This window comes from Herpailurus yagouaroundi, unplaced genomic scaffold (assembly GCF_014898765.1).
Source record: "Herpailurus yagouaroundi ecotype Mexico unplaced genomic scaffold, PumYag 163, whole genome shotgun sequence".
In the NCBI taxonomy this organism is placed as follows: Eukaryota; Metazoa; Chordata; class Mammalia; order Carnivora; family Felidae; genus Herpailurus; species Herpailurus yagouaroundi.
In genome coordinates, this window is record NW_024412404.1 from 61,197,145 (window position 1) to 61,224,667 (window position 27,523).

Here is a 27,523-nt window from a genome sequence, read left to right on the forward strand (position 1 = left end):
AGAATCAGTTAAAATTAGATTTCATTAAAAAAAAAAAAAAAAAAAAAGGGGGGCGCCTGGGTGGCGCAGTCGGTTAAGCGTCCGACTTCAGCCAGGTCACGATCGCGCGGTCCGTGAGTTCGAGCCCCGCGTCGGGCTCTGGGCTGATGGCTCGGAGCCTGGAGCCTGTTTCCGATTCTGTGTCTCCCTCTCTCTCTGCCCCTCCCCCGTTCGTGCTCTGTCTCTCTCTGTCCCAAAAATAAATAAATGTTGAAAAAAAAACAAAAAACAAGAAGCCTGACTCTTATCTCATACCATACACAAAACCAATTCTATTATAGATTTATAGACTACGGATTTAATTTTTTTTAATGTTTATTTATTTTTGAGAGAGAGACGGAGGCAGACTGTAAGTGGGGGAGGGACAGAGAGAGAGGGAGAGACTGAATTTGAAGCAGACTCCAGGCTCCGAGCTATCAGCATAGAGTGCGATGCAGGGCTTGACCCCACAAACTGTGAGATTATGACCTGAGCCAAAGTCGGACGCTTACACGACCGACTACCCAGGTGCCCCAAGATTTAAATATGAAAAATAAATTAATAAGGCTTCTAGGAGAAAATGTAGAGAATACCTTTATGACCTTTGGCTTTGGCAAAGATTTCTAAAACATGACACCAATAGCACTAATGATAAAGAACAGGAATAGTAAGTTGGACTACATTAAAATTAAGAATTTTTGTTCACCAAAAGACGCTAATAAAGAATAAAAATTCATACCTCGGAGTAGGAGAAGATATTTACCGTATGTATATCTGACTAAGAACTCATACTAGAATGTATTCTTTTTTTTTTTTTTTTCCAACGTTTATTTATTTTTGGGACAGAGAGAGACAGAGCATGAACAGGGGAGGGGCAGAGAGAGAGGAAGACACAGAATCGGAAACAGGCTCCAGGCTCGGAGCCATCAGCCCAGAGCCTGACGCGGGGCTCGAACTCACGGACCGCGAGATCGTGACCTGGCTGAAGTCGGACGCTTAACCGACTGCGCCACCCAGGCGCCCCTAGAATGTATTCTTAAAAACCCCAGAAACCAATAAGAAAAAGAACCCCATAGAAAAATGGGCAAAAAGACTTGAATTAATGTTTTCTAAACCAATAAATAGCTGAAAAGTTTCTTTCGAATTTTTAATATTTCTTTACTTATTTTGAGAGGGAGAGAGAGAGAGAGAGGCAGAGAGAAAATTCCAAGCAGACCCTCACTGTCACCTCAGAACCCGATGCGGAGCTCGAACTCACAAACTGTGCGATTGTGACCTAAGCGGAAACCAGAAGTCAGAGAGCCCCAACAAAGAGCTTAACGGACTGAGCCACCCAGGTGTTCCAATAAATATCTGGAAAGTTTAATCACGGTACCAATCACCAGGAAAATGTATTTGAAAGCCACAATGAAATGACCACTTGAATGGTCAGAATTCAAAAGACGGAATACTACCTTGTGTTGGAGAGAATGTGAAGCAATTGGAATTCTTTTTTTATTTTAATGAGTTTGCATTTTATGTTATTAAAAATTTTTTAATGTTTGTTTAGTTTTGAGAGAGAGAGAGACAGAGAGACAGAGTGCGAGGGGGGAGGGGCAGAGAGAGAGGGCGACACAGAATCTGAAGCGGGCTCCAGGCTCTGAGCCGTCAGCACAGCTTGAACTCACGAACCCTAAGATCATGACCTGAGCCAGAGTCAGATGCTTAACCACCTGAGCCACCCAGGCGTCCCAGCAATTGGAATTCTTATTGGTTGTTGGTGGCAATGTAAACTGGGGGAAATGTTTTGGTATTATCTACTAAATTTGAACATATATACACCCTGTGTCCCTGTGTTTTGATACCTAGGCATATGCTCAATATAGCACATTTATTCATCAAAAGACATGCATGAGAAAACTCACAGCAGCCCAATCTGGAAGAGCCCCACACTGGAAATAACTCAAATGGCCATCAACAGTAAAATAGAAAACTAAATTGTGGCCTAGTCATACCATGGAACACTCAACAGTGATGAGAAAGAACAAATTATAATTATATACAACGATATGGATGAAATCTCCCAAGCACGGTTTTAAGGGAAAGAGTCCACACACAAAAGGGAATGTGTTGATTCCGTTGATATAAGGTTCAAAAGTACACGAAGCTAATTAGAGTGACCGCGATCAGGATAATGTTTATCTTGCCAGGTGGGGGTGACTGCCAGGGGGGTGTCAGGAAGACTATGAGGGACTCAGAGTGTGCTGTGTGTCGATTTGGCCAGTGTGCTTGTTTTGTGAACATTTACCGAGCCGCGTACTTTTTGGCATGTGTGTCCTTCTTCATTAAAAAGTTCACTTTAAAGAGCTTCACGAATGACCCTGTGTATGGTCATGGGAGAGGTGTGCCTGATTCAGTCTTGAGGGGAGTATGGGGGTGTGGGAGGCTCCTGGGAGGGACCGTGGGTGGGGGAGACTGGGGGAGGAGCTTTACCAGTACTGCCCAAAGGACGCAGGGTCTGCATTTTTGCCCTACTTCTGCCCTCGGGTGCAAGATCTTGGCCAGTTGTGATGGTTTTCTGGGTCCCTCTTGGACTGGATCACGGGCTTTCAACCACGGGGCTTCATGGCTGGGCTTGTAGGTCTGTAGGGTCCCTGAAGCTATAAGCCTGTGTCTATGTGTGTTTTGGGGGAGAGGACCAGAGCTTTTTACCAAACTCTTTTAGGTGTCTGGAACCTAAAAAGGCTAAGAGTCATTCAAAAGATGATCCCCAAGGCACCTATGGCTTTGCCTGTCATGATTTCCCGGGCCCCAGGCAATTTTATGCTGTGGAGGGAGTATTTTATACTTGGTGGCATGGAGCTGAAAGTCAGGGTGGAGTTAAAGTTGTCTCTGTGTCAGAGAGAGAGGGGGTGGGGGGCACTGGGAGGAAGATGGGACCACTTTTCTACCTGCCATCACGGGGTTATGTCATATCCGGGAACGAGCGGGGGGTGGGGGGGCAGGCGGGGGCTTTCTGCCCCAGAGAGGCATCAGTCACTCGTCTCAGGCAAAACTGTGACAACGATTTCTTTTTCCTGACAGCATCTGCTCAACCCTGTGCAGTAAGAATTCTTAGTTTCTGTAATACATAGCTTTGGGGGCACCAAGAAGTTGTCACAATGGATCAAGTCACCTGTGAGCTCTGGGGACCATTGGAACTGTAAGTCTCCATCCCAAAAGGGCATCTTTTCTCTTAGGAAACGGGTCACACTAACCATTAACATCAGGAAGAATTAGAAGCAAGTTTCTGAGGCCAGGACTTGGCCTGGGGATCAGCTGAACCCTTTCTCTTGGCTTGAGACATGAAGTGATGTGAATTTTCGGTGGGGGGAAATCTCATTGTGGGTGAGAGATAAACACACTTTATTAATAATGAATCATGGCACCACGTTGGAAGGTTTTCCACTGCGTGTTCAATGTGGCAAGTTCTTTTTTTTTTTTAAGTTTATTTGTTTTTAGAGAGGGGGATGGGGCAGAGAGAGAGGGAGAGAGAGAGAGAATCCCAAGCCAGCTCTGCACTGTCAGCACAGAGCCTGATGCAGGGCTCAAACTCACGAACGTACAAGATCATGACCTGAGATGAACCCACAAGATCACGACCTGAACCAGCGTCAAGAGTTGGATGCTTAACTGACTGAGCCACCCAGGCGCCCCTTAATGTGGCAATTTCTAATTGGGAACAGGTCTACGGGGGCCTGGGGAGAGCTCTGGCCCACCTTTTGCAGCGTGTTGGGAGAGGTGGCCCTCACTGAGTGTGGAGGCACCAGGCTGCCGCCATGTTGACCTCTCTCTGTTGGGGAAACTTCCATTCAGACCCTTCGCTCTCGCAGGGGGCTCTTCCTTGAGTTTTAGAAGGGAAAACAAAACAAAACAAAAAACAAAACGCTTCAGACTTTGACTCGACAGCTCACTACACCCTCTTAATAACCGTATGAACCTGAACGTAACACTGACGTTCTCTAAATCTTGACTTCCTCGTCTGTAACACGACACGGGTGATTCAGCAGCTCAGGGCTCTCATGACAACATGGTAGTTGGCCTCCAAGAGCGCGACCAGCAAGTGACGGCTGTTTGCACCACGACAAAAGGCATAACGAGACAGGAGCCTCACAGCAAGGACTGTGTGGGTCCAGGAAGGAGTGAGTCACTTCTTCAGGAGAGTCAGAGCAGGGTTTGGACACAGGACGCTCGAGATGGACTTTGAGGGGTAGACAGGATTTTGATGGAAGAGACAAGAGAAGGCATTTGGGCAGAAGGGAAAGTCTTGCAAAGGGATGCGGAAATGGGGGGATACATTGGCTATTTGGGGGGATACGTTGGCTATTTTGGGGAAAAGGAGCCGTCTGGTGTGGCCAGAGCCTGGGGTGTGTGGGATGAGGCAACGGGGGTGGAGGTGTTAGGGTCAGACCAGAGAAGCTGGGCTAGGCAGACCCTCCAGGCAAGGTCCCTTGTACCCCATTCCCTGACCCAACTGTTCTGTCTGGAGATGGGAATCCCACGGCGTCTCCTCCAGGCAGGTTCCCACCCCTCAGCTCGGTTTGCGAAGTTTATCCTAACCCCAAGGCAAAGGCTAAATTAGACTGCAAAGGTAAATAGACACAGAGAAAGCCACAAAATTAAAAATATAAGGGTGGGATTGAGCTGTTAATCATACTGCAGCATTTCACAAAGAATAGGCTGAGTTTTCCAATGAACCGATGACTCCGGCATATAAATTAATCTTTTGTATAGGAAGAAATGAAAGTCATTAAATGTCATTGTCTTATTTTAAAAGCAGCAATATCCTGCCTGATTGCAAGTGCTTCGAGGAGGATGATTAAACAGAAACCTTATCTTCACTGCTCCAAGGAGAAAATTGGAGAAAAGTTATCCAATTACGGATGATAAAGCAGAGAAAAAAAATCAGAGACGAGGCAAACACAGGCCGGCAGGTTGTAAAGAACGTGCTCTTTGCCCGCTCGGAACCAGGATCTGCTCGTGGTCAACACCCAGAAACATGCACGGCCATGAAAATTACGCCATCGCTTTCACATGCTGTTGAACGCTAACATCTCTGAAACGTCTGTCTGTCTTTAATCCATTCCCAGGTTTCTACGCCTGGGAAACAATTGCTGTTTGGTTATCTATCCCTGCAGAGTAAACCACGGATTTCCAAACTTGCCATGGGAGCGTGGGCATATTATTTATTGTCCCTGAAACGCAGTGTTCTTATCTGTTGGCTGGGCCTGATGGGGACCCTAGGTGGGTCTGTGCTGGGGTTTCTCACCCTCGAACAACTGACACTGTGGGCTGGAGAATTCTGGGGGGCCTGTCCTGTGCCTTGCAGGATGTTTAGCAGCTCTCTTGGCCTGTGCCCACTAGCATAGCCTCCACGCCAGACCCCCTGCATTTGTGACATCCAAGCCAAATATCCCCTGGGTGGGGGCGGGGGGGGGGGACAAGTCCCCCCCCTTTGGGAACCACTTCCGTAGGTAGAGTGTTTGGCTTTCTACTTTGTGAAGCCCACAGTCAACCAATAGCAGCTACTATTCTAACTCTGATTATTGCTGTCAGAAGGTTCTTGCTTTCAAGCCTAATGCCGTGTTGCTTAAATGTACCCAATGCATGATGACTTAGGAATGATCCCAGGTTCCTTTCCTTGTTTTCCCCAATCAAAGTATTTAATTTCTAACTTGGAAATCATGCTGCTGGTAAAATGGGGATTGTTTTCCTCCAGAGGAATACATATTTTCCCTAAGTTTTAAATTACAATTTGGGATTCTCTATGTTCCCAGTGAATGAGGTGATGGGGCAGGTACCATGTCTGAAGTGAACACCACTTGAACCATACCTGGTCAAATACAGAATTATCAAGTAATTACCGATAAAAGGTACCATGTGGTGTGCGACGCGTCTGTAAGAATGTATGCTTTATTAGCTACAATCATGCCAATGTACATTTCAAATAATTATCAGCCTGATTACTTGGACATGAAAGGGACCAAGGCCGTAGAGAACACCCAGCAAAGGCAGAGACAGGACCATCTTTTCCAAATGTTTACATTTGTCTCGCTAGTTGGAATTTTATTTCTTGGAGGAAGAAGGAGTTTAATCACAATGATTTTACTTGGATAATTTCCATTTTCTTTAGACAGATAACTTATCACCAAAGGAGGAAACAGAGGAGGAGGAAAGAGGGTTTTCATTTGGGTCAATTTATTTTTTTTTTTTTAATTTTTTTTTTTTAACGTTTATTTATTTTTTTGGGACAGAGAGAGACAGAGCATGAACGGGGGAGGGGCAGAGAGAGGGAGACACAGAATCAGAAACAGGGTCCAGGCTCTGAGCCATCAGCCCAGAGCCCGACGCGGGGCTCGAACTCACGGACCGCGAGATCGTGACCTGGCTGAAGTCGGACGCTTAACCGACTGCGCCACCCAGGCGCCCCCATTTGGGTCAATTTAGAGAAAATACCCGTATGAGCTTCCTAGGGTTGCTGCAATCAAGTACCATAAACTGGGTGGCTTTAAACATCAGATATTTATCCTTTCAGTGTTCTGGAGACCAAAAGTCTGAAGTCAAGGTGTTGGCAGAGCTGTGTTCCTTCCGAGGTGGAGAATCCTCTCTGGTTTCTTCCAGCTTCTGGTGGCCTCGGGCGTTCCTGGGCTTGTGACCACATGGTTCCATGTCTGCCTCTGTGTTCATGCAGGCTTCTCCCCCGTGTCTCTGTGTCTTCTCCTTTTCTGTCTCTTTTGGGAACACTCATTGGATTTCAGGCCCACCCTAATCCAGGATGATCTCATCAGGAGATCTCTACCTTAATTATATCTGCAAAGACACTTATGCTGAATATGATCACATCCTGAGGGGGTCTGGTGGACATATCTTTAGGGGGGCGGTGCAAACTTCAATCCACTAAAGCATAATTTTTCCAGGTAGAGCTTTTGAAGGTCAACATGGATGGCTGATCACTATTAACATGTTAAGTGCCAACTCTGAGCAAATGGGGGTCGTTCCCCTGTCTTGGAGCCTTCAGTTTGCCTCGTAAGACTGGGGGACAAAGGACAAAACAGAGAAGAGTGTTCAAGCACCCTAGCACCTTCCTTTGGTTCACCTCTTCACGGAGCAGTGGGTGGACAGGAACCCTCTGCTGTTGGTTACAACTCCGTTAGAAACACCAAGACAAGACACTTCCCGCTGTTCCCAAGGCCCTGCTAGGTCATGGTAGGCTGGAGGGAGAAAATATTCTTCTTGAAATTCAAGCATTTCTCAATTTGCTAATGGTGGTTAATGAACTCATCAAGATGGAAACTTTAAAAATAAACAGCCAACCTTGAAACCAGAAATATAAACAGAACTTATCGTTTGTTCTCCCTGCTTTGAATATCGGTTGATGTTATCTGTGGCTGTGGAGACCTCTCTGTAAGCACTTCTGTCTTTGTGGCTGTATTGCAAATTCTCTATTATGTGACATTCGCAGTATTCTCGTGTGTAAAAATGGAGGAATTTGAGCTATATGATTTTGTACGCCTTTTCCAACTAAGATATTTTTTGGCATTATGCAAATCAAATTAAAATGGCACTTTAGTCATGTGCTTTCAATTTCTCTTCAGTTCTAAATTGGCCATAACTTTTATCTACACCTCTCTCCCTTCCATTTACCCACCCACCCATCCACCCATCCACCCATCTGTCCACTCATCTATCCATTCATCCATCTACCCATCCATTCGCTCATCTGTCCATCCATCCATCCATCCATCCACCCAGCCATCCACCCACCCATTTACCTATCCATCCAGCCATCCATCCACCCACCCACCCATCTACCCATCCATCCACCCACCCACCCATCTACCCATCCATCCATCCATCCATCCATCCATCCATCCATCCACCCACCCACCCACCCATCTACCCATTCACCCATTTACCCATCCATCCACCCATCCATCCATACATCCACCCACCCATTTATCCATCCATCCACCCACCCATTTATCCATCCATCCATCCATCCATCCATCCATCCATCCATCCATCCACCCATCCACCCATTTTCCCATCCACCCACCCACCCATTCAACTGTCCATGCAGACATGTTTCCTACTGTCCCTCCCTCCCTTCCTTCCTCCCTCCCACTCTATCTCTCTTTCTTCATCCATCTCTTTTTATCCATGTTTCCTCCCTTCCAACCATCTGTCCATCTCTCCATCCATCTGTCCTTTCCTTCCTCCCTCCATTCAACCAGCTATGGTTCATCCATGTTTCCTTTCTCCCTCTCTTCTGTGCAACTATCTATCCATTCACGTTTCTTTCCTTCCATCCACCCACCTCTCTAGTACACAGATTTAAGTCGCCTGCTGTGTACCAGGCACAGTGGTAGTAGGTTCTGAGGGTACAGTGGTGAATCAGGCAGTCGAGCAGAAGGGGCCCCAGGTTTATGTGACCTAACGCTTATGCAGTTTGGGGGTCCCTCTTTAAAAGGACACACACTCACAGATACAAAATTTCTAGGGCTTTCCCACGGCTTCTGCAGGTGCCCATGGGAGCGAGAGACCCTGAAGCTTAAGCTTTGTTGGCTTCTGGATGAATCCCCCTTTGCAGATGTGGCCTCCCAACTCTCTTGGAGCTCAGATTCTGGTGTCACCTGATGAGGGCTGAGCCTTTCAGGCAGGAATTTAGGTAAACCTGGCTTGAACCCCTCAGACCACACCTGGGAGAAATGTGGAGTCTTCTCTTTAGCTTCCTTCATGTCTGAATTGGCACAATTGCATTGCAGTTTCTTTCCCCATCACCTGTACACAAAGTTCAATCTCCTTCGTTTGTTTCCATTAAAGACTCATTTGTAGCAAGCACTTGATGAATATGGCAACTTCAGAAGTTCCTAGAACACCCCATTGTGCTTTGCACAGTCTCTTGCCCCCTTCTTGCCTGCCTCCCCTGTCCTGCCTCTCCTTTTCCTGCCCCTCCAACAACCACCCTTGTGGGGCAGCTTCACCCCCCTCAGGCTCCTGGGACCTTTGCTTCTGTTCCAATCAGATTTGTCAATTAATTGATCCCAGAGGATAGGAGTTTCCCTGAGGGAAATTCACAGGCTTGCCGCAGGAGAGTATTTTCTCCACCTCCTTAAGCCGAGTGAACACCAAGATCATTCTGTCGAGGCGAGAGGGGGCCAGGAAAGGGCATCTGTGGTGCAGGCTCACCTCAGTTTTCCCATCCCAAAGAGTGGGAACAATACAGGTGAAGCTGTTTTGAGAGCCTGGGGGGTACGTGAGGTTCCCCATGGGGTCCACGGGGTGTAGCCTCAAGAACAACAAAGAGCTCGTCATTTCAGATGCTTCCCACGCCTCAGTGTCCGCGGAACGAATGCTCTTTGGACCAGCTTCTGGACTGCCTGAAGCTCTGTAAGCCCTTAATTTCCAGTCACCATGCTCAGAAAAGTCTGATTCATCTGCACTCCATTTTGCTGGTGTTTTGTTTCATTTTGTTTTTGCTATTGTGTCGGCACCTTCCAAGTCTGCTGGGGCAGGACTTGCTCTTTGTTTAAAGCTCGCCATCATCCACAGGGCTGGGGAGCATTGTCTGTGTGGCCTTACATAAGTAACGGCAGAAATAACCAGAGAAACTTAGCTCCCAAGTAGCTCTTTTCATCATCAAAGCATTCTGAAAACATGAGCTAATTAATCAACAAGACAGGATGCCATAGTCAATAAGTACACTTTGAGCAAAGCAGCCACAGTGTTTTAGGGTGGGAGTTCTTGGCGAGTTTGCAGATGCTGTTGGGTGGGTCTGCTCTAATGGGTACTTGGCTAGCTCCGGGAGTCAGGCAGGAGCCGGCCCAGGCTGCCACTGGGCATGCTCGGTGATTCCCTCTGCCGTGCCCCAGATGGGACCCCTTTACCCATCTGCCCTGGCCGCCAGGACAAATTTTTTCATCTCCTGCAGCATTTGGAGGTCCCAAATGGGGCCCCCAAAGTCCGGAGTCCGGAGTGAATGTGTTTGCCTCCAGGTTGCCCCCAGACCATACGTCACCCCAGCCACGGTGCAGCTCAGCCACATCAGGTCCCAGGGAGGCTGAGCCCAGAGCAAACCTGTCTGTTTCTTTTCACCTTGATTTACCAGGCATCCAGTCCCGTTATCTTTGTGACGTGCAATCTGGATCAAGCTCAAGTATCTTCCAGTTGCCTGGGACGACTGTTGCCCAAAGACGTGGGCGTGGCTTCAGAGGTTCCATGTGAGGGTCACTGTGAGCATCTGTACGACCCGGGAGGGGACACATGGCTGATGGTCCCACAGCCAGGACACGGGGGAGGGGCTCCCGGTGATGCCCCGCCTTCCATGACTAACTTGTGATTCCTAGAGAACACCCCGTCCCCACCCCAGAGTTTGATTATAAAACAACATGCGTAATTTGATTATAAAACTTGATCCCCCCAAAACGCTGCGTCCTAAAACCTCCCGCGTTTATTACAGACGCTCGTTTCCAGGAGTTTTCTGTGCTGCCATATACAAGGCAAGACACGAAAGGAACCACTGAAGTGTTGGGAAACATCCAACGTCAGAATCTTTAAAACCCATGCGCGTAACCCTCAAGAAGCTACCACCTGCATTTTCAAAGAGGGTCATCTCCGCCAGGGTCACCCGCTAGACACAAATCTCAACAGTGTGGGCACTGGGGCTGTTTATCCATGTTGAGCTGCACATCTGCCTCTCCAGATGTGTCTTTCACTCCCCCCCCCCCCCCCCGGGCACACGCTCCATGCAGTGAAACACAGGTCCCTCTGTCTGCGCTGTCCCTCCGCGGAGTCCCACCCTGCCCTGGGTGCCCAGCTGAACGTCCACATCCTTGAGAAAGGCTTCTCTGCACTCCGCAGTCACGGTCATTGCTCCTGAGTCTGACCCTCCAGGTCCCGCTCCACCTGTCCTGGCCCCAGCCACACCCCCCTCGAGTGGGGTGATTTGTCCTCACTCCAGTGGCTCTTTCTGGATTGGGAGCCTCCTGAGGGCTGAGCCCCCGTCTCCTTTATGGCCATCCCGGCTCCGGTGCCACCCACAGGGGCTCAGGAAGGAGGGGTCCTGGGACGCACTGTGGGGCGCATCGTCCCTACCGGCTTTCTGCCTCCCCTCGCCCTCACCCCCACCCAGCTGGTCGCTCAGATGCTTGGGGCCATTTTGTCTCACAGGTCCAGAGGGCGAGCTGCTGTTTCTTTGACAACCCTTCACACGTGGGTATTTGAGGTCACGCCTGCACAAAGGACCGAGCGAGCCGGCCACATCCACACGCGTGTTTTCTGCGTCTGTAACACGTTTTGTTGCTGTAACATCCGAAAGTGCATCGAGCTCACGCAACTTCGGCTGCCTTCTGACCCCCTAAAGGTGGTGTTAGAGGCTCTGTTCACAACGATTTCTCACGTCTCTCTAGAAAATTGAAGCTGGGTCCTTTGAACTTTTTTTTAAAGATTTTTTTAAGGATTCAGAAAGGTAAAAATAGGACGATACCTCCCTGCCTTAGGGAAGCGACTAAATGAAATAGGGTTCTACCCTCTAAACTGTGTTGGATGGCGAGTGTCTACTTCTGTGTTGAAGCAGGGCTCTCCGCTGTTGCTGGAGAAAACGGACTTTCCTTGTGACCTCGTATCCAGCCTGCGCGCCTCCGACCCCAAGCTTCCCACCTACCTGCCAAAGGCATGTCCTCATCCCGTGTGGCCTTTGCCAGTTTGTTAAAAAGTGACACCTGTGGGGCTTTCTCCGCGCGTCTACATAAAACAGACACTTTCTTAAACCAGTGATAAGCTCTGAAAATTACTTTTTCGAGCCAGCGCGTGATGTCCTTACTTCCCCTGGACTGTGGGTGATGGGTTAGCAATTTCTGCCTATTGGTCTCCTTCCAAAGAGGAGAATTCAGGGCTGTGCATAAATATGCACATCTCCGAAAAGTCTCCTGGTCTGAAAGTCAACTTGTGTTCGTACCTGTTACTCCTCTCCTATCTCCCTGCGGTCCTTACTCCGACAGAACAAGACCCCCCCCTCTCTCTGTGGACGCATCAGCTTCCTTCCTGCCCCTGGGGCTCTTTCTCCCCTCAGTTCTCAGAACAGGACTTGGCCAAGAGTAGACACCCAGAAGCTGTTTGCTGAGTGATGAGTAGACCTCACAGAATCGAGAGAAGGCCTTGGGGTGTAGGAGAGCAAGTGTGCTTAGTTGGCCAAGACCCGTGTTCAAATCCTGACCCCAGCTCTTCCTAGCAAAGTTCTTGGGCAAATTGCTCAGCGTCAAGGAACATCAGCCTTCCTCACCTGGAAAGACGGATAACAGTACCAGGTCTGACGTGAAGGCCGATGGGACCAATGGGGAATTGACGTGTGGGTGCTGTGGAAAAGGCCAGGCAAAGGGGAGGCGTATGCTTCACATATAACTGAGTCCTAAACCGTAGAGAGATTCCTGGGGAAATGATGAACTGTTGCCTAGTAGACCATATTTCATGTTGGGTTTTTGTAAAAAGTGGCTTTCGGGACCGGTGATGGGAGGAAAGTGCCACTCCTTGATCTTCGCGGTGTAGTGCAGTTGGGCTGGCTGAAGACAAGAAGCGTTCGTTGTGTGGTCCGGGGGTGGTCCTGGGTCCTGAGTACCTATAGGAGGGGCAGGGGCGCCGAGCATCTCCAAGCGGCCTGGCCAGCATGGGGCAATGTAGCCTCATCCAGACTCCATGGAGTGTCACTGACTTTGTGCTGGGCCCCGGGCTCGCCACAGACAGGTAAGCCTGACCCTCGGTCTGCCTGGGCCTCGCCGGGTTGGCGTATAGCCAGCACACCTCTACCTGGTGCGTCTGCCAGTGTCTGTCCCATGTGTCCGTGCTGGTGCCATACAGAATGTTAACGATGTTGGATATCACCCCACATGTAGGTGATGCCACATTCTAATAGTGTCAGATCCTCAGTGGAAGAGGCGGCCTGCCAGACCCAGGGGACAGCAGGTGTCGACTGGTCAGGGTGGGAGGGGCCTCTTGAGGACAGCACAGTGAAAGGGACGACAATTGGCTGTCGACCGACCAATGAGAAGGATAGGGAGCACCGTAATAAAAACGTACATAAAGTACTATTCCCCCTCCCATCCACACATTTGTCCGTCCATCCGTTTGTCTATCCAGCAAACATGGTCTGAGGCACCATGTCCAACGTGGATACCAAAAAACCAAGACTCTGTCCTCATCCTCAAGGCCCCACAGCTCAGTGGACGGAGACAGTCACTCACTCACTCACTCAATCTTTGCGAAAATGCTCTCGGAGCTCAAAGTCAGGGAAGACTGCGTCTGTTGGTGAGTGTGTTAAGTGGGGGCCAGGGAAGGATTTGGGAGCGTTGGTGTCTTTGAGAAGAACCTTGAAAGCCAAGGATGGGCAGGATTCAGGTTGTGGGGAAGGAGGAAGGGAAGACAATTCAGAGGAAGGCATGAATGGGCAAAGGCAGGAAGGCGGGACCTTATGGGCACGTTTGGGGACCAGAGGGGACCTAGGTTTGCCTGGACAGCAGGATACTAGGGTCCCGGCAGAGGAGAAGTGGGAGACCACGGCTAACACTCAAGTGGGGCATCCCACGTACTAAGCCCTTTGTAGCCATTATTACACTTAACCCCTGCTCTAGCCCTAGGAAGGGGAGCTGCCATCCCCCTCTCCCTTGCTTCACAGTGACAACACTGAGACACCTGCTCAAGGCCAAACAGCTGGTACGATCCCAGTGACTCGGACATTTAAATCCAGATGCTATGGATTGAATTGTCCCTCTCCAATTCATAGGGTGCAGCCCTAGCCCTCAACATGATGGTATTTGGAGGTAGGGCGCTTTGGGGAGGTAATTAGGGTTAAAGGAGGTCATGAGGGTGGGACACCCATGGTGGAATTTGTGTCCTTATAAGAAGAGGGAGAGAGATTGCACTCTCTCCGCCATGTGAGGACACGGTGAGAAGGCAAGCCGGGGAGAAAAGCCAGGAACCAATATGGAGTGGGGGGGATACCTCGATCTTGGGCTTCTTAGCCTCCCAGACTGAGAATTAACTCTCTATTATTTAAACGCCATAGTCTGTGATGTTTCGTTATAGCAGCCCAAGCTAATACACTAGGTTTGTCTGAGCCTGCTGACTCTCCTCAGCCAGTCTGGGGCCACCCCAGGTGTGGGGCCCTCGACAGGTGTCCCCAGGCCCCTTTACTGACCACCGACCGCCATCAAAAGTTCCATTCATCCTCTTCCTTGGGATGCGCTTGGCCTCGGGGCTCCTTTTTTGCTCTTGGACCACCCCCAGACAATGCTGAGCATTTCTTTTTGTCAGAGCCACGAGGCCAAGCCCAGGCCTCAAAGTCCAGGCCCTCCTCCCCTGGGCTGGCTTCCCTCCGGGCAGCCACCACTCTTTAAAAGAACGCTTTCTCCTTGTTCTTTTCACGCCAAGGTTATCTGCTCAAGTATGTACCGAGTAAATGAGGTTGTTTGGCTTATGGATACAAATAGATACTGCTTTTTTGACTTGCAAAATGAATTCCACCGTGACTGGCTCAAACTTAAGTATGCTAATGCTCAATGAACCAGTTGTCTATTTATTTCTGTTTGTGCCTGCAGACCCATTAGCAACTTTTTCTTGTTTTCTTTGAGAATATTAAACGGTTCCAACATATTCTAAAAATTAGTTGATTAGCTTGTTAGGGCATATTTTAACTGCTAGCTCCGCCGAACCAAAGGAGAAAGTGAAGGTAATTTTGTTTGCAAGGAATGTATGATTCGGAGCTGACTGTTGAAAGATGCGCCACGTCAACGTAATGAGGGAGGGTAATATCTTAGTTTGCATCAAGATGGAAATAACCGTGCGCTTTGACAGACCTGATGCTGAAGGCATCACCAGCCTGCTCATTATGCATTCTGGCTCTGATTATGAAAAATAGTGTGTTTTCTTTTAAAGAGGAATCCACATTATCAATCAAACCACTCCAATTATTTCCGAACGGGATCACGGTGAAATAGACACGGGGGCTTTCCAGCTAGGGCCGCGCCTGATAGGCAGGCAGATCTTCAAGGGTGGGATATTTTTATTTCATGACAGTTGCTAGTATTAATTAGGAACACTAACTAAGTATTTTGTGCCGGGGTACCCAGACAACCTGGCTTTCCCTGCTATCATCCGGATCTTTATTATTTTGCTTTAATGAGCCCTGTCTTAAATAATATCAATGCACTTCTAATGACACCTCTCATCCAGCCTGATATTCCAATGCTTCTCTGAGAGGGTTGTCATAGCAGGAAAATAAAGAAAGGAAAGGAGTGGAAAAAAAAAAAAAAGACAACAGGAAAATCCTAGCCTGTGATGAGCGAAACGAAAACAGGAGTATGAAAACAAAATGATGCTCATTGCAACGGGGAAGTGTTTCCTTGAGAGAGAGAGAGAGAGAGTGTGTGTGTGTGTGTGTGTGTGCGCGCGCGCGTGCACACGAGATCTCTCTGTGTGGGTGACACATGGGTTTGGAGATGACTCACTTGTTATTTTTGTCCCGGTCTTGCAGATAAGTTAGAAGAAAAGTCCAGGGGTCAGAACAGTGGCTTGTGGGCCTCACGCTGTCCCCCACCAGACTGCCAGCTGCTTGAGGAAGGGCATGTGGGGCTCGTGTGTATTTCAGGTAGGTTACCCCTGGGACCTCATGCGAGGTTGGCCCTCAGGGTGTGTTTGCTGAGCAGACTCCGGAAAGAAAGGAGCTTTCTCCTTTGAGTTTAAAACCTGCATTTAGACACCTGGAGAGCACACAGAAGCCCACATTCTCCTTGAACAAAACACAGTGAAAAACCAGTAAGAGGCATGATGGACGCTGAGTACGCGGGTGGGAATCACTTAGACCCGGACACGCTTCCGACGTGACCTTGGGCGCGTTGCATCACGTTTTCGATCGTCAATTTCCTATACAACAAGCGGGGGCGGGAATTAGCCGCAGCATGGGGAAGCCGTGGGTGGGGGATGGCATTCCAGCCTTGGTGGGTGATGGCTCAGTAAACGCTTGCTGAATGAACGAGCTGGGGGAAGACGGACGCACCTCTTGGTGACCTTCCCCTTGAATCCCCCAGCACGGGGCACCCAGTGGAACCGCTGGGTGGTCTGGGGTGTGGGTGTGGGTTTGTACGGACCTGCACGTTCATTCCGTCCCGGCTCCCGAACGGGTAGCGGGGTTGTCATTTTCACCACGAGATACACACTTAGCAAGTGCAAACTCAAGACCTCTCCGTCCATGGATGCTGGACCCCGGCCAGCGCCCCCATAAGTGCTGCTGCTCCCCAGCCCCACCACTCACCCTCTCACCCACACTTTGCCTCACCCCGGGGCTTCTGGGGTTGAGGGAGCTCTGGCCTCTGTGAAGCAGGTGGCGATACCCCTTCAGACGCAGACCCTCGTCTCCCCTGAATGGATCATATGGGTGTGAGGGATTCCCTGTTCCCGGAGTACCGCTGCTTGGGGCCGGGACACAGGCCAGGGCAGATCAGAAGCACTAGGAGGTGAAGCCAGAAGGCCTGGGATCGCAGCCAGCCTGGAGAGAGATGTAGAGATTTGTCTGGCGAAAACTGGGGCTGAGAGCTTGAGCCTTGATGTTCTCGCATAACGTATTCTGTGGGTCCCAGAGACCTAGGCCAATTGTCTGTACTTACTCACATTTTCATGGATGCACTGGTTCAAAACATGGGGTACCTACAACGTGCCCAGAATGCACAGGATAAGGCTCAGTTTCTGCCCTTCAGGAACTTGCAGTCCAGTGGGAGGAGTAAGACACACTGTGTAACCCAAGTCAGAAATGGTCAGTGACTTAGAGAGGCCTTCTCTGGCGCTGCCTTGGTTCTGAGCCTGGGGGGATCATAGGCAGCTGGTGGGGGGGGGGGGGATCAAGGAGGGCTTCTTAGAAGAGGTGGCTTTGTATTCATTCAACAGCAAGCATTTCCTGGGGCGCCTGGGTGGCTCAGCCGGTGGAGCATCCGACTTGGGCTCAGGTCGTGAACTTGCGCTCTGTGGGTCTGAGCCCCGCGTCGGGCGCTGTGCTGACCGCTCAGAGCCTGGAGCCTGCTTCGGATTCTGTGTCTCCCTCTCTCTGCCCCTCCCCCACTCGCACTCAGTCTGTCAAAAATGAATAAACGTTAAAAAAACATAAAAAGGAAAACCAATAAGCATCTCCTGAGCACGTCTCTTAAGGCTCCCTACCTGCCATAAGTTCTGGGCTAGAAGGTCCCTGTGCTTACGGAGCTCACATCGTCGCGGAGGTGAGGCCCAGCGGCAGACAATGAACAAGCCAATGAGTAAATGGAAAGGACCCTCGGCAGGGAGTGATGAGTTCAGAGAATGAAGATGTCCGGGGCCTTGATGAATGTGTAGAAGTGGGTCCTTGGAGGAAAAGATGGCAGGGCGCTCCGGGCAGAGTGTCCTGAGGGAAGAAGCCTGGAGGAGAACAGGGGCGCAGAAGAGTAGACAGAAGACAGGAGGCGGGAAGGGGGGCCGGGGAGAACTTGAACACCAGGCTCAGGAGTATACATCTTAGCCAGGGCGCAGTAGGGAGCCAAGACAGGTCGTCAAGCGGAGGAGTGCGTGATGAGAGCCAGCGGTGCTTTAGGGAGCACAGCAGAGCGGCAGTGTGCGGGACGGAAGAATTGGAGTGTGGCTGGAAGGGAGAGACCCACGGGAGGGTGCTGAGATGCCCAGGGATGAAGGAGTGAAGGGGATGAAAGGCATGGCCACCGGAGGCGGCATGGGGTCATTTGCACAGGGGGGACGTGGTGGCTTCTGCATGGGGAAGGGCAGGACAGATGCAGGGGGGAGTGGGAGTGGGAGGGGGTCAGGGGAAGGTGGCGCAGGGCGGAGTACTTTAGCAGTAGGACCCGTCCGCCTTTCCGCGGCATCTTTCTTCTTCTGATCCTACCAATGCTTGGCGACCCCCAGGGGGACAGGGTACGAATGGACGGCTAGCATTTCTCAGTGCACTTAGGCTGCAGGGTGAGATTTCCCAGCGCCTTTGCCTCCTCTGTGGCCGCAACCACACCGCGCTTGAAACTACAGCTTTTTGATGGGGTTGCCGGATCCAGCACATAGAAGTACAGGATGCTCCGTTAAATTTGATTTTCAGGGGCGGAAAAAGAAAAAAAAAAAAAGGGGGATAATTTTGTAGTATAAGTATATCCCACCCAATATTTGGGGGTATACTCAGACTAAAAATTGTTTGCTGTTTATATGAAATGCAAATTTCCTGGGTGTTCTGTTATTTGACCAGGCAACCCTAGTCTTTGGTAACCATTGATAAGAAGAAGCTGCCAGCTGTGTCCTAAGAAACAAGGCTTGTGTGTGTGTGGGGGGGGGGGGGGACAGAGAGAGAGAGAGATCATGTCTTAGTTTTTGGAATGGAAACAACAATTCTGAACGACTTGAACTGGAAGCTGTCTTGACGGAAAGGGCACCTCACTGCTGTCTCCACGGCCAGTCCGACTGGCCTGGACAGTGTGTCGGCTTAGAGGCCGTGGTCTCGGTGGGATCCTTCGTTGACAGGGCCCCCTCCTTCCCAGGAGCCGCTGGGGCCACACGTCAGGGAGGATCCGACGATGTCACGTGCACGCTTCCGACTGCAAGAACCCGGATGCTGATGACCGTCTGGCTCCCCTGGTCCAGCTGCCTCCCTTTTGTCAACAGGAAGAGTCAGCACTTGTGGGGATCGCACACGATGTGTCCCGTGTCCGGGCGTCTGTGATTTGTACGAGCGGGAGCAGGATCTTGCCGGGTGGTCGGCAGGCAAAGCTGGCCTTGGGGGACACCTATGTGTTCTCAGGACCTACTGGGTTCATCCCCCCTGAGGTGATGCAGGCAAAACAGCTTCTGGAAGCTCTGGGTCCGACTTGTTCCGGCGTGTTGCCGTTACTACGGGGAGACTACGAAGGCCAGCCCCACGGCAGGCACCTGCAGTTCTGGGCGCTGAGGACCGTGACGTCTCTGGCAGTGGGTGTTGGGGGTGGATGGCACCTGGATTGAGGAACTTGGTTTCGTGTCCCAGGGATGTCCGGGTATCAGTTCCTGGAGACGGTTTCCCTTCTGCCGAGAAAAGGCTTCCTCCCCTCCTACTCTGGAAAGTTCCACGGTGCTTTCAATTATCCAGATGGGTCTTTCCCTCCTGCCTGATCCCTTTTGGCAAGTCTTGTACCAAATTCTGCTTGGAGTTGGCTGTGGGGGCACAAAGATGATGCTGAAAGTCTACTGGAGCTCTGCTAAGCTGGGACACGTGTTCCTAAACTGGGGGGACTTCTTTAGATTTTTTAAAAAAATGTTTATTCATTTTTGAGAGAGAGACAGAGCCTGAGTGGGGGAGGGGCCAAGAGAGAGGGAGACACAGAATCCGAAGCGGGCTCCAGGCTCCGAGCTGTCAGCACAGAGCCCGACACGGGACTCGAACCCACAGACCGCGAGATCATGACCTGAGCAGAAGTCGGACGCTCAACCGACTGAGCCACCCAGGCGCCCCTGGGAGGGTATTTCTTAAAAAAAAAAAAAAAAAATGGATTGTCATGATCATTTCCTCCCTCAAAATTCAAAAAGGCAGGCCTTGAAGGCCTGACCTTGGGAAGAGTCAGAGATGGTCCTAGAACGTGCACCTGAGAGCCAGCCAGACCTGGATGTGAGCCCCCCCCACCCAACCCCGCTCCTGTGACTCTACTCAGGGGCTCTATGACTTTGGGGCATGCACGTGACCTCTGCGTGCTTCAGTGACCTCATCTCTCCAGGCCCGGAGAAGCGACTGAGAGCGTGGCGGTAAGACCAGTGGCCCTCGGCGGGCACCCAGGAGCCCAGAGAGCATCACCACGTGCCACGTGCTGTTTAAGCGCTTTGCACACACCAGGCTCACATAATTCTCAGCGTAGTGCTGTGGCTGTGGTTCTACCCATTTCGCAGGTGAGGAAGCTGAAGGAGAGGTGTTCGTTCTTTCTCCTCCTGGATTAGGATCTGGCAGGAGGCACTGACAGTCCCCATAAGTGGAGTGCACTGGTAAGCCTCACCAAAGGGCTACAGAAGGTACTGGGAGAAGGGGGGGGGTGGGGCTCAGATTAGCGGCGGTGGGGAGGCTTTTGGCAGTGGTGGGTTTCAAGAGGGGACTTTGAAAATCCAGCGGAGTGTCGCTGGGTGGAGATGGGAAGAGGGGCCTCAGACGGGGCACAGCAGTGGCAGAGGACAGAGAGTGAGGACGCGTGGCGGGAAGAGAGGTGCTTGCTGAGCTGCAGCTGGGTGCTGGCTCCATGTGTGTGTGTGTGTGTGTGTGTGTGTGTGTGTGTGCGCGCGCGCGCGCGCGCGTGTGCGTCAGAGGGGACAGGGAGGCTGAAAGCTCGGCCAAGCCCTTTGAGTTTCATTCTGTGGAAAGCGGTGCTATCTCCCAGGTGCAGACTCTGAACCTGAATCACCTTTTAACTCTATTATTGAATCTGTCCATCTTTTTAATAAGATGTTTTTAATGGCAGTGAAAGCCTGCCCTTTCCGATCAAGATGGGCCACTGGACTTGACATTTAATGGAAAACAGAGTCCGGGTCTGCAAGAGAAGGTAAGCAAGATGGGCACGTGTTCTTCCAGAGATTATCCTGCAGCTGGGGAGGACGGGTCTGGCTTCTGTTGCGGGGACTCTGTCAGTGCTCGGCTGAGTCTCCGTAGAGTTGCAGCCAAGTCACTGCGTACGAGCATGGCTGGCGGAGGCACAAAGCTGGGGACATCCCGGCTTCTCCGACGGCTTGCTGACACGTCGCTCCTGCTGGGGGAGTTGAAAGGACATCTTTGGACGCAGCTGTAACAGAAGGTCAGATGTGCTAAGTGTCTGAAAGGTGCACGTAAAGGGCTGTGGGAGGGGCAGTTGTGTCCCTCTGGGGTGGAAGGGAATGGCTCTGTGGGGCGGGTGTCCCATACCATTTGGGGTGGCCATTCTAGTTAGTGAATACAGCTGGAACAAGATTCACTGGCCAGACAGGTGATTGTCAGCCAGCAGACGGTGGGCACTGATGCGACAGGGGAGAAGAGGGAGGGGTTGGTAGAGATCGGAGACCTGGAGGGCTCCTGGGGAGGAGGACAGGACGTGGAGTTCTGATCTAGGAGAAAAAGGCTTTATCACAGACTTTCTCAGGCTCGGGATTTCTCAGCAGCCTCTGAGGGCCTTGAGAAGAGGGAGGAACAAGTTGGTTGGCCAGGGTGCTCAGGTTGCAAGCAATAGAAACGAACTCTGGAGTGAAGCAAAAGAGAATTTATTGGACAAGTATCCAGAATCAACGGGAAGACTGGAGACCTGGCTCAGAAATAGGCAGAAACCAAGGAAGCTTCTTGGCGCGGCGGAGGGCGGGGGTGGGAGAGGGGGAGGGTGGAGTAGAACGGGGGGACTAGCCTCAGGGCGGGAATGCTGGGAGCATTCCTGAACAACTAGTCTACCCGCTCAAGATCCGCACTCACGGGGCCTCAGCTCAGATCCCGGCGTGAGCCACCCATCTTCCACTTGGCTCGGGGAGGGCAGGGCCCTCCTACAATCCCACGGGTAGAGTAAGTTCCCCATAAAGACACTGCATTAGGAAGGTGAACGGGGGCGGGCGGCCCTGAGCCACACCACGGCCCACTAGAGATGCACACTCGCCTGGAGAGTCTGTGGCTCACGCCTGGTTGTCGAGAGTGTTGCCAGCAGGGACAGGTTGGCCTTTGGCCTTCAGGGTAACCCTCAGAGTATCCACAGGCCTCATACCGGCTGGTGGCGTGGGGCTCTAGGCAAGGCCGTTCGGGTGCCCCTGCGGGACAGAGAGCTCGTGTCCCGGCCGCAGTAGCCCCGTGTCAGTGGGAGAGAACTGTCCCCAAGCCTTTGCAGGAGCAGAGGCAGTACCTACGTTCGGCAGCTTTTAAGGAGAATTCCCCAGCACGAGCCTCATTCTCCCAGGAATGCAGGCGCTTCATGAAAACCAGAATAAAAGCTGGGAAAACCTGACAACTTATGACAGAGCGAGCCGAGCAAAAACGACAAGCCATGTGACGAGATGGTATTTTGGGGTTGGGGATAGAGTTAGAAATAATTACAGCACAACTGAGCACAGCTTTCCCACCCCTCTTGCTGTGCTGCTGGGGCCTTGTGTGCATGGACGGAAGAGAAGGGGGAATCATTTGACTCTAATTTCAAGCCTTGTTCCTCTAATGGTTCCTTGTGGAATGATGTTAACTAATGATCATTATTACGGGGCCCTGTGCGTTGAGCAACTCTCGTCAACTGCAGCTGGGGCCTGTGGGGTTTGTCATTTCTCTCCGAGATCGGTTTGTGAGGCCAGTCTACAGATGCGTGCGATTATTTCCTCTCAAACTTCCTAACTGTGCTTTGGGTAGGCATCACCAGATGAACCCAGACATCTGATGTTTGGCATCGTACGCCCAGCAGCTTAGGCCTTTCGTGGTCACGGAAAACTAGGATTGTGGAGACTGATGCACACTCAATGGCCGGATGACCGTCCACGCAAACGCTATTCATTCTTTTATCCAATCACCTCCGTCCCATTCCAAGACTAGTGATGGCCATTGAGGGAAGCTTTCTTCTGTGCCTGGTGCCCGGCCTGAGGCTGAGGACCCAGAAGGAAACAGGATATGCTTCCCCTTTCCAGGAGTTCGTAGAACACGAAACCGCTGGTCATAATAACGTGCAAGGCATTCTTTTTATTTAATTTTTTTAATTTTTTTATTTTTGAAAGACAGTGAGAGACAAAGCACAAGTGGGCGAGGGGCAGAGAGAAGGAGACACAGAATCCGAAACAGGCTCCAGGCTCTGAGCTGTCAGCACAGAGCCCGACGCGGGGCTCGAACCCACAGACCGCGAGATCATGACCTGAGCCGAAGTCGGACGCTTAACCGACTGAGCCACCCAGGTGCCCCGCAAGGCATTCTAACAAAGACGTGCACACGGGGCTTAGGAACTAGAGAACAGATTCCCAAGCCAGTTTGGAATGGACAGGAATCTAAGAGAGGCTGGCGCTGGAAGGGTAAGTAGGAGTCAGAGAGCAAGTCGGTTCCAGGCAAGAGGGCTCCGTGAGTCACGATATGGAGGCACTCAAGCAGACTGCAAGTCTAGGGGCAGGAAGGGTGACACAGTGGCTGAAATGAGGCAAGACCCTATTTTAATTTGAAAACAATTAAGTTTTTCTGAGTAGAGCAATAATAAATGTTTAAAGATCACCGCGGTTAAACTTTGGGTATTCCTCCTCCGCTGCGTCCTCCCCCCACTGCCTCCTCTACGAGCAGACTTCTTCCTGCTCATTTATCTCTCTCTCCAGAGTTGGGATGAAATTGCACATACAGTTTTTATATCCTTATGGCACGGATTATGTTATGAACATTTCCCCTATCGTGAAATATTCTTCATAGATATTATTTTTAATGACTGAATACTTCATCACGTGGATGTACCATCGGTTTCTAAACTGTTCTCTCGCGTAGGACATTTAGTTTGTTTTCAGTTTTTTTGACACTGCAGTGAACGACAAGATCAACACCTTTGTCCATATTTCTGATGAGTTCTTCAGGGTAAATTCCTAGAACTCTAAAAGTGGAACGAAAGGGTATGAATGTTTCTAAGGTTCTTGGTACACATCATTGATTGCTTTCTTTAAAAAAAGTTCAAACCAGGGGCTCCTGGATGGTTCAGTTGGCTAAGAAGTGTCTGACTCTTCGGCTCAGATCGTGATCTCTTGGTTAGTGAGTTCGAGCCCCCATTGGGCTCTGCGCTGGTAGCATGGAGCCTGCTAGGGATTCTCTCTCTCTGCCTCTCTCTCTCTCTCTCTCTCTCTCAAAGGAAATACACTTAAAAAAAAAGTTTAAACCAACTTCCAGGTAAAGACGGCAGGTGAAAACACACTAATTTTGCTCTCCTTCCCCCCCAATACAGCAGGATTTTTTGAAAAGGCATAAACTTGCAAGAATACGAGAGGAGCACAGCAGCACAATCTGGGAATCTGGGAAGCAGATGAACAAGGGGTAGGTAGCTGCTTTCGCAGATTTGGGAAGACTGAACTCCCAGCTGGTAGTGGAGAAAACAGAAAACCAATTCACTACACTCTGCCAAGTCCTCGAAACATGCAGGGGTGGTACCAAGTGAGTCTCGGAAGCTGAGAGTTTTTCCAGAAGCGGTCAGATCCCTAGACTTCCTACTGAACTCTGTTGGCGGGGCATGGAGTGAGTCCCACACCCTCCTACACCTTGCATGCATTTGGATGTTTTTCTCTGGAGAAGGTAAGACCAAGCAACATTGCATTGGGCCGTTAGATGCAGTTGGGATGGGGTGTTTACCATACTTGATAGTCTGAGTGAACCTAGGCAGGGTGGCTGCTGGAACCCCAACTACAACCCCCCCCCCCCCCCCGCCAAGACTCCTGGGACATGGACAGCCAGGCAGAGACCGCCAGACTGGAGACTGAAGGAATTTTTTTTAATGTTTACTTATTTTTGAGAGAGAGAGATAGAGAAGGGAGGGGGGAGAGAGAGAGAGCGAGAGAGCAAGCATGAGCAGGGGAAGGGACATAGAGAGAGAGGGAGACACAGAATCCAAAGCAGACTCCAGGTTCTGAGCTGTCAGCACAGAGCCCAATGGGGGGCTTGAACTCCCGGATTGTGAGATCATGACCTGAGCCAAAGTCAGATGCTTAACTGACTGAGCCACCCAGGTGCCCCTGCAGGAATTTTCTGTAGGGAGACTGTTCAGCACAGGAGGAAAGACTGTAAAGATACTAATGTGCAGAACTTCAGATGAACTTCCAAGGATGTTTGTAGTTGACATGCCCTTCCCACACACGCAGAATCCCTAGACCGATTTTTTAGTTCCTCATGTTTGAGCATGTGAAGGTCACCAAGGATTACCAGATATCTGAAGAACGTCTCTAACATGGAAGGAAAGGGCCAAAGCAAACTGTCAGAAAAACTGGCCTCTACTTCACGCCGCGCACAAAAACCAATCTGAGATGGACCATGAGTCTGAATGTGAAAGGTACAATAAGTCATAGAGCTTCGAGAAGAAAACATAGCGGAACTGTCATGATTTTGAAGTAGGCAAAGAATGGGGCGCCTGGGTGGCGCAGTCGGTTAAGCGTCTGACTTCAGCCAGGTCACGATCTCGCGGTCCGTGAGTTCGAGCCCCGCGTCAGGCTCTGGGCTGATGGCTCAGAGCCTGGAGCCTGTTTCTGATTCTGTGTCTCCCTCTCTCTCTGCCCCTCCCCCGTTCATGCTCTGTCTCTCTCTGTCCCAAAAATAAAAATAAACGTTGAAAAAAAAAAATGAAGTAGGCAAAGATTTTTAAACTAGGAGACACACACACACACGCACGCACACACACACAACCCATTAATTAAGAAATAAAAGATTAATTAATTAGAATTCATGAAAATTTAGAAGTTCCGCTCGTCAAAGGACACCATTTAGAGAATGAAAACATAAGACACGGAACGGGACCAGATATTTGTAATTCTTATATTAGACAAAGGGCTTCTATCCAGATTATATAGAAAACTCTACAAACCCATAATTAAAAAAACCAGCCAGTAAAAAAAAGATCGTTTGAAGATTAAAAGTCTTCTAGAAATGGGGCGCCTGGGTGGCTCAGTCGGTTAAGCTTCTGGCTCTTGATCTCGGCTCAGGTCATGATCTCCTGGTTTGGGAGATTGAGCCCCACGTTGGGCTCTGTACTGATAGCGTGGAGCCTGCTTGGGATTCTCTCTTTTCCTCTCTCTCTGCCTCTCTCCTGCTCATGCTTGCTTGCTCTCTCTCTCTCTCTCAAAAAATTCTTCTAGAAACGAGAAGCCCAGAATAGGGCTAAAAAAGATAAAGTTGAAGAATCTCACAAAAACAGAGTGAACAGACCACGGGATGGAAAATTAAAAAAAAAGAGAAAATGAGCAGACCCGTTTAGAGAGTAGGAAGAGAGGAAAGAGAAAAGAGGAAATAGCAAGGGACCTGATCCAATAAAAAAATTTCAAAATGAAAGGACATAAGTTTCAGAATGAACGGGGCTCATGAGTTTACCCTGAATCAGTATAGAGTCACATCATGGAATTCCAAGGCACTGAGGACAAACTGTGAGCTATCACAGAGAAAAGAAATAAAGTAAACCCAATACAAGAGAATAAGTCCCACTCGTAGGGACAGATGTCAGGCTGGCGTTGGGTTTCTTAGCTTGCAAGCCACCTGGCAGTTCCCAATGAGCAATGCTTTCGTAACATGGAAGGAAAGTGATTCTCAGCCCCAAATTCTACCCAACTGACCTACCAATCAAATCTGAGAGTAGCATACACTTAGTTTCATATTTGTAAAGTCCTAGAAAATTTATATCCCATACGCACGTTTCTCACAAAGCTGCCATAGTGTATGTTTTACCAAAATAGCAAAGTGAACAGAAAGGAAGACTGGGAGGCAGGAAACTGGGCAAGCAACAAGGAGAAAGACAGGTGGAGGGGCCTCTAAGACGATGGTGGGGGGTGAATGCTGGCCCCAGCTAAGTAGCCAACGTGGAGGGCTCCCGATCAAAGCTGGGGGGAGTTGAGACAAGAGGGAAGGGTCGTCACCACCTTGATGCCTTGTGCTCTTTTGCTCTCTTGGTATTTTCTGCATTAAAAAGCATTTTAAAAATTGTGGTCAAATATATATAAAATTTGCCATCATAACCGTTTCTAAGCGTCTAATGCAGTGGCATAATTAAGTCTACATTCACAGTGTGGTACAACCCTCTCTACTAGCTGTTTCCAAAACTTGTCATCACTGCGAACAGTAACTTTGTACCTACTGAGCAATAATTTCACGTTCTGACCTCCCCTGGTCCCTGGACCTCCATTCTGTTTCTTTCTATGAATTTGACAATTCTAGGGACCACACAGAAGTAGATTCATACAATATTCATTCTTTTGTGTCTGGCTTATTTCATTTATTGTTTTAAATGTTTATTTTTGAGAGAGAGAGAGAGAGAGAGAGAGAGAGAGAGAGAACAGGAGTCAGGGAGGGGCAGAGAGAGAGAGGGGGACACAGAATCCAAAACAAGCTCCAGGCTCCGAGCTGTCAGCACAGAGCCTGACGCGGGTCTCGAACCCACGAACGGCGAGATCGTGACCTGAGCCGAAGTCAGACGCTTCACCGACTGAGCCCCCCAGGCGCCCCTCATTTTTCATATTAATTGCCATTGACACTCATTTATATTTAAGTAGTTGTTGATAAATAAGAATATTTGAGAAAAAAGAAAGGTTAAACTAGCCTGAGTCCTGTCTAAGAACAGTACGCTTGTCACCACACGATACACATTGTTAGTGTTCATACTTTGATGTGACATATAAAGGTATTACTGTTTTATTTTTCTTTGTTCTGATCATTAGTGAGACTGCCTGTTTTTCTTCTGTTTATTAGTCATTTGTATTTGTCTTCTGTTCTTTAGCCCGTGCACTTTTTAAAAAAGTTTATTTATATATATATATGTGTATATATATATAT

At 49.8% G+C, this 27,523-nt stretch overlaps 1 long non-coding RNA gene across 3 annotated transcripts in view; it reads right to left on the bottom strand.

Annotated features, from left to right (window-relative positions):
- The window catches only part of LOC121037361 (uncharacterized), a 102,465-nt gene that overhangs the window by 28,450 nt on the left and 46,492 nt on the right, over positions 1-27,523 (bottom strand). Inside the window, exon 3 of one of the 3 annotated variants that reach the window (XR_005793738.1) lies at positions 21,087-21,263. The exons of the other annotated variants lie outside the window; for them this stretch is intronic. This is a non-coding gene — a long non-coding RNA (uncharacterized LOC121037361). Of the gene's footprint in view, positions 1-21,086; positions 21,264-27,523 lie in introns of those variants that run through there. 3 annotated transcript variants of the gene reach the window in all.